Source organism: Erythrolamprus reginae, unplaced genomic scaffold, assembly GCF_031021105.1.
Source record: "Erythrolamprus reginae isolate rEryReg1 unplaced genomic scaffold, rEryReg1.hap1 scaffold_187, whole genome shotgun sequence".
NCBI classification, from domain to species: Eukaryota; Metazoa; Chordata; class Lepidosauria; order Squamata; family Dipsadidae; genus Erythrolamprus; species Erythrolamprus reginae.
The window spans coordinates 94,214-101,375 of NW_027248570.1; the positions used below are offsets into that span (position 1 = coordinate 94,214).

Here is a 7,162-nt window from a genome sequence, read left to right on the forward strand (position 1 = left end):
GGTTCATTTGCAAACCATAAAGTTCTGCAAGCTACGATAGTGTTACTTGGATTTACATGGGAGGTTGGTAAGAAGAAAGATGCTTTTTCTTTCTTTTTTTTCTTTTCTTACTTCTCTTTTTACACCTCCCCTTTTCCTTTATTCTAACCTTTTAACTTTAAATCTTTATTTTTTCTCTTTATAATTCCTATTTAAAGGAATTATTATTAATTAGGTTTATTAATTTGGTTAACTTGACAAAATACTATTTGGCTTTTCCCCCTTGAATTCATTATTGAAAGTTTTTTGGGGGGGGTTATTCATAGATTCTTTTATTTTAAAGGGCATTTACTATTAAAAAGGTTAATAAATGTACATGAAAATTGATATGGAGAAATTTGAAATATTACAGCCAAATCAATTAGAGGTGATCAAAATTAGGAACAGCTTAAAAAGTATATCAGTTAATAGCTTATTAGTATAATGTAAGCTATTTTTGTCCAGATGTCAAAAATAAAGGAGGTAGCATTGGATTTGTACACTGTAATCTCAAAAATGATTTATTGTGATGCAATGTGATGTTGTTGGTATTTTATATTATATTTCTGATTGGAGAGAAATTTTTTTTAAAAAATCTTTGCCGGAACATTTCCTGTCAAAAAGGTCATCAATCCAGTGATTTATCGCCCGACTGCCTCTTCGTGTACATCCCTACTTGTTTCAGTAAATCCTGATTCTCCGCTTCGTCCTCCTGCTCCAGAGCCAGCTGTTCCCGCTTTTCCAGGCCCTTTGCCAGATTTTTAATCTGTTCATAATTTTTTTAACATCAGTGGTATATCACAAGATGGGAAATAAGACTGAAACCTTTCCCACAATCAGAACATTCAAAGTGTTTCTCTCCTGTGTGAGTCCTTTGGTGTTTCATCAGGCTAGAATTATTTATTTATTAATCAGATTTGTATGCTGCCCCTCTCCGCAGACTCGGGGCGGCTCACACCAATAACAATACAATGTAAAAAAAATCTAATATTTAAGTTAATTTAAAAACCCCAATTTAAAACCAATCATACATACTAGCGAACCATGCATAAATTTTATAAGCCTCGGGGTAGGGAAAAAGTCAATTCCCCCATGCCTGACGACAGAGGTGGGTTTTAAGGAGCTTACGAAAGGCTAGGAGGGTGGGGGCAACTCTGATATCTGGGGGGAGTTGGTTCCAAAGGGTCGGGGCCGCCACAGAGAAGGCTCTTCCCCTGGGTCCCGCCAAACGACATTGTTTAGTTGACGGGACCTGGAGAAGGCCAACTCTGTGGGACCTAACTGGTCGCTGGGATTCATGCGGCAGAAGGCGGTCCCGGAGATATTCTGGTCCGGTGCCATGAAGGGCTTTATAGGTCATAACCAACACTTTGAATTGTGACCGGAAACTGATCGGCAACCTATGCAGACTGCGGAGTGTTGGTGTGACATGGGCATATTTAGGAAAGCCCATGATAGCTCTCGCAGCTGCATTCTGCACAATCTGAAGTTTGCGAACACTTCAGATCGCATTACAGTAGTCGAACCTCGAGGTGATGAGGGCATGAGTGACTGTGAGCAGTGACTCACGGTCCAGATAGGGCCGCAACTGGTGCACTAGGCGAACCTGGGCAAACGCCCCCCTCGCCACAGCTGAAAGATGTTTCTGTAATGTGAGCTGTGGATCAAGGAGGACACCCAAGTTTCGAACCCTCTCTGAGGGGATTAGTGACTCCCCCCCCCAGGGTGATGGACGGACAGATGGAGTTGTCCTTGGGAGGCAAAACCCACAGTCACTCCGTCTTATCCGGGTTGAGTTTGAGTCTGTTGACACCCATCTAGACCCCAACAGCCTCCAGGCACCGGCACATCACTTCCACTGCATCGCTGACTGGACAAGGGGTGGAGATGTAAAGCTGGGTATCATCTGCATATTGATGATACCTCACCCCATGCCCTTGGATGATCTCACCCAGCGGTTTGATGTAGATATTAAATAGTAGGGGGGAGAGGACCGACCCCTGAGGCACCCCACAAGGGAGTAACCTAGAGGTCGACCTTTGACCCCCCACTAACACCGACCACGACCGACCAGAGGTAGGAAGAGAACCACTGAAGGACAGTGCCTCCCACTCCCAACCCCTCCAGCCGGCGCAGAAGGATACCATGGTCGATGGTATCGAAAGCCGCTGAGAGGTCAAGAAGTACCACGACAGAGGACAAACCGCTGTCCCGGGCCCGCCAGAGATCATCCATCAGCGCGACCAAAACAGTTTCCATGCTGTAGCCGGGCATAAATCCTGACTGCTGAGGACCTAGATAATCAGCATCTTCCAAGGACCGCTGGAGCGCCACCACCTTCTCAACAACCTTCCCCATAAAGGGAAGGTTGGAGCCTGGTCGATAGTTATTGAGAATGGCTGGGTCCAGGGAAGGCTTCTTGAGGAGGGGGCGCACAAGTGCCTCCTTGTAGGGATCCGGGAAGGACCCCCTCCCCAAAGAAGCATTGACAATCTCCTGGACCCAGCTCCATGTCATCTCCCTGCTGGCCGAAACCAGCCAGGAGGGACACGGATCCAGTAAACAGGTGGCGGAACTCACAGCTCCAATGGCCTTGTCCACTTCATCAGGTGTCACCAGATCAAACTCTTCCCAGACAGGTGGACAAGTACGTGCCCCAGTCACCTCGACTGACTCGTTGTCAGTCGACACTGTATTCCAATTGGAGTCTAGGACCGCTCGGATCCGAGTGATTTTATCAGCGAAAAATGTGTTAAAATCCTCGGCACTACTCTGCAAGGGCTCCCCAACTCCCCCCTGATTAAGAAGGGAGCGGGTCACCCTAAACAGAGCGGCCGGGCGGGATTCTGCTGATGCAATCAAGGCGGCATGATACGCGCATCTTGCCGCCTTGAGCGCCACTTTGTAAGTCTTAACATGTGCTCTTACAAGTGTTCGATCGGATTCGGACTTACTCTTCCTCCATCGCTTCTTTAGACGTCTCTTCTGGTGTTTCAACTCCTGGAGCTCCTCTTTGAACCATGGAGCACTACGGGGTCTAGTGCCGCTGAGAGGTCGCAACGGCGCAATTCAGTCAAGAGCCTCCGCTGCAGCCTTTTTCCAGGCCTCAGCCAGAGACTCTGCCGAACTGTGTACGAGTGTATCTGGAATAACCCCAAGCGCCTTCTGAAAGCCCTCTGAATCCATCAGGCGTCTGGGGCGGAACAGCTTAATTGGTTCCACCTCCCTGCGGGGAAGGATTGGAGCCAGGAAGTCAAGCTGCAGTAGAAAATGATCCGACCATGACAAAGGCAACACTTCTAAGCCCCTTAGTCTCAGACCATTACTCAGTGGCTCAGAGAGGAATACCATCTCGGGTGCGTGCCCCCCCTCATGAGTCGGACCCTGTACTGCTTGGGTCAGGTCCATGGCTGTCATGGTGGCCATGAACTCCTGTGCCAGTCCAGAGGTTTCGCCAAGCGACGGCAGGTTAAAGTCCCCCACGACAATAAGTCTGGGGAACCCCACCGCCAACCCGGCTACCTCCTCGAGTAGCACAGGCAGGGCTTGTGACACGCAGCTGGGAGGTAGGTACGTGAGAAACAAGCCCACCTGAACCCCTAAGTCCAACTTCACCAGGAGGGACTCGCAACCCGCAATCTCTGGAGCAACGAGTCTACGCAAGCCAAGGCTCTCCCTGGCTATAATAGCCACTCCTCCCCCCCTTCCCTGGGGTCGAGGCTGATGCCATATCTGAAACCCAGCTGGGCAAATTTCAGAGAGAGGGACTCCTCCCTCTGGACCCAGCCAGGTTTTAGTAACACATGCCAGGTCGGCCTCCTCATCCAGGATCAGATCCCGGATGAGGAGAGATTTACCACCGACCTGGCATTGAGTAGCAGCAGCTTGAGCCCAGGGCCAGAATTACACTCATCACCAGCACCCAGGATTGGGTTCACAGAGCCGGAACAAGGGATCGTTATTAAGCAACGATCTCTCGTTCCTCTGGAACGGCTAGCTCTGTGGCCCCCGCCATATCTGCCTCTCCCCAGCAAGACCAGAATATTCCGACCCTCTACCACCCCAGATATCGGTGCTCCCTCCCCTCCTGCCTCTCCAGTGTCAGGTAGGCTAATCAAATCATTCATACCATTTCCATTTATTTCATCCAGAGTCCCACCCAGCCCACCCATAACAATCATTCATTTCATACATATCATCATACCCACCCCAATAATTCATTAATTTTAAAAACCCCTTCTAATAAATTAGCTAAAATATTGTTTAAAATTCCATATAAATTCAATTAAAAAACAGTATAAACTCTTTCCTGCCATTCTCAGCTTCAATCATTTTCTCATTTCTTTTTTTCTCCCCTTTTTTCTATCATTTCTCTGTCTCTCTCTACCTTCCACTCTCCCCCCCTCTTGCTCTCTTTCTCTTTCTTACTCTCTCTCACTCTCTCCTTTCTATCTCGCTCTGTCTCTTGCTCTCTCTGTGTGAGAAATCCTGCCCCGCCTCTCCTGCAGCCCCCTTGCTAACAGCTGGGACGAAAGCGCTCTCAGCTAAGGGACTGCGATGGGGGCGGGGTGGGCATTCTCAAAGCGCTCAGAGCGGCTAGCGGCCGAATGAGCAGGATGAGAAGCTGTAGCCACCAGCACTGCTGCAGGAGGACCCGTGCCCCAAGAAAGCCAGTGAGAGGGGCGGATCGGGCGGGAGATAGCAGCGAGGGGGGCGGAGGCGCTGGGGGGCGGGGGCGGCCGACATTCAAAACAATCTTTGCCAGCCTCCACACTTTCATTGCTCCCTGCCCCCAACTTCAATCCCGGCTCCTTGCGCGGCCTTGGAAAAGGGTGCACGGGGGTAGTTTTTGGCTGTCCATAGCAAAAAATGGTGTTTTTACTTCCACATCTCTACTTCGTGGAAATTTGACTTTCGCGGGCAGTCTGGGAACGCAACCCCCGCGAAAATCGAGGGATCACTGTATACTATTTGGCTTTCCCCCCTTGAATTCATTATTGGAAGGTTTTTTGGGGGGGGGGGGTTATTCATAGATTCTTTTATTTTAAAGGGCATTTACTATTAAAAAGGTTAATAAATGTACATGAAAATTGATATGGAGAAATTTGAAATATTACAGCCAAATCAATTAGAGGTGATCAAAATTAGGAACAGCTTAAAAAGTGTATTAGTTAATAGCTTATTAGTATAATGTAAGCTATTTTTGTCCAGATGTCAAAAATAAAGGAGGTAGCATTGGATTTGTACACCGTTATCTCAAAATTGATTTATTGTGATGCAATTTGATGTTGTTGGTATTTTATATTGTATTTCTGATTGGAGAGAAAAAAAATTAAAAAAATCATTGCCGGAACATTTGCCTGTCGAAAAGGTCATCAATCCAGTGATTTATCGCCTGACTGCCTCTTCGTGTATATCCCTACTTGTTTCAGAGCCAGCTGTTCCCGCTTTTCCAGGCCCGTTGCCAGATTTTTAATCTGTTCATAATTTTTTTAACATCAGTGGTATATCACAAGATGGGAAATAAGACTGAAACCTTTCCCACAACCAGAACATTCAAAATGTTTCTCTCCTGTGTGAGTCCTTTGGTATTTCATCAGGATAGAATTATGACTAAAACCTTTCCAACAATAAGAATATTCATAGAATTATTTATTGCCCAAGTGGGAATTTGTCTTGGTGGATATGCCCTCAGTGTACATAAAAGATACATTTGTCAAGAATCAGGAGATAAAACACTTAATAATTTTAGGGGTCAAATAAGAAATGAAGAAATAATCAATATTAATAAAAATCTTAAGGATACAAGCAAAAAGTTACAGTCATACAGTCATTAGTGGGAGGAAAGTGCAGACTTAGTAAATAGTTTGATAGTGTTGAGGGAATTATTTGTTTAGCAGAGTGATGGTGTTTGGGGAAAAACTATACTTGTGTCTAGTTGTCTTGGTGTGCAGTGCTCTGTAGCAACGTTTTGAGGGTAGGAGTTGAAACACTTTGTGTCAAGGATGAGAGGGATGCAACAATCCAGCAATCAGGACATTCAAAGAGTTTCTCTCCTGTGTGAGTCCTCTGGTGTATCACGAGATGGGAATTATGACTGAAACCTTTCCCACAATCAGGACATTGAAAGGGTTTTCCTCCTGTATGAGTCCTCTGGTTTTGCACTAGGTTAGAACTTTTCCCACAATCAGTTCATTCAAAAGTTTTCGCACCAGGCTGAACTTATGACTAAAACTTTTCCTACATTAAAAGGGTTTCTCTCCTGTGTGAGTCCTCTGGTGTTTCACCAGGCTGGAACTATCGCTAAAACCTTTCTCACAGTGAGGACATTCAAAGGGTTTCTCTCCTGTGTGAGTCATCTGGTGTTTCACCAGGCTGGAATTCTGACTAAAACCTTTCTCACAGTGAGAACATTCAAAGCGTTTCTCTCCTGTGTGAGTCCTCTGGTGTTTCACCAGGGCGGAATTCTGACTAAAACTTTTCCCACAGTCAGGACATTCAAAGGGTTTCTCTCCTGTGTGAATCCTCTGGTGTTTCACCAGGTCGGAATTCTGACTAAAATTTTTCCCACAGTCAGGACATTCAAAGGGTTTCTCTCCTGTGTGAGTCCTCTGGTGTTGCACCAGGTTGGAATTCTGACTAAAACTTTTCCCACAGTCAGGACATTCAAAGGGTTTCTCTCCTGTGTGAGTCCTCTTGTGTTTCACCAGGTCAGAATTCTGACTAAAACCTTTCTCACAGTCAGGACATTCAAAGGGTTTCTCTCCTGTGTGAGTCCTCTTGTGTTTCACCAGGCTGGAATTATCACTAAAGCCTTTCTCACAGTCAGGACATTCAAAGGGTTTCTCTCCTGTGTGAGTCCTCTGGTGTTGCACCAGGCTGGAATTCTGACTAAAACTTTTCCCACAGTCAGGACATTCAAAGGGTTTCTCTCCTGTGTGAGTCCTCTGGTGTTGCACCAGGTTGGTATTCTGACTAAAACTTTTCCCACAGTCAGGACATTCAAAGGGTTTCTCTGCTGTGTGAGTCCTCTTGTGTTTCACCAGGCTGGAATTCTGACTAAAACTTTTCTCACAGTCAGGACATTCAAAGGGTTTCTCTCCTGTGTGAGTCCTCTGGTGTTGCACCAGGCTGGAATTCTGAC

General features: G+C 46.5%; 1 pseudogene; it reads right to left on the reverse strand.

Annotated features, from left to right (window-relative positions):
- Positions 1-5,655: 5,655 nt before the first annotated feature.
- On the reverse strand, positions 5,656-7,157 carry LOC139155979 (zinc finger protein 135-like; annotated as a pseudogene).
- Between the last annotated feature and the right edge of the window lie 5 nt (positions 7,158-7,162).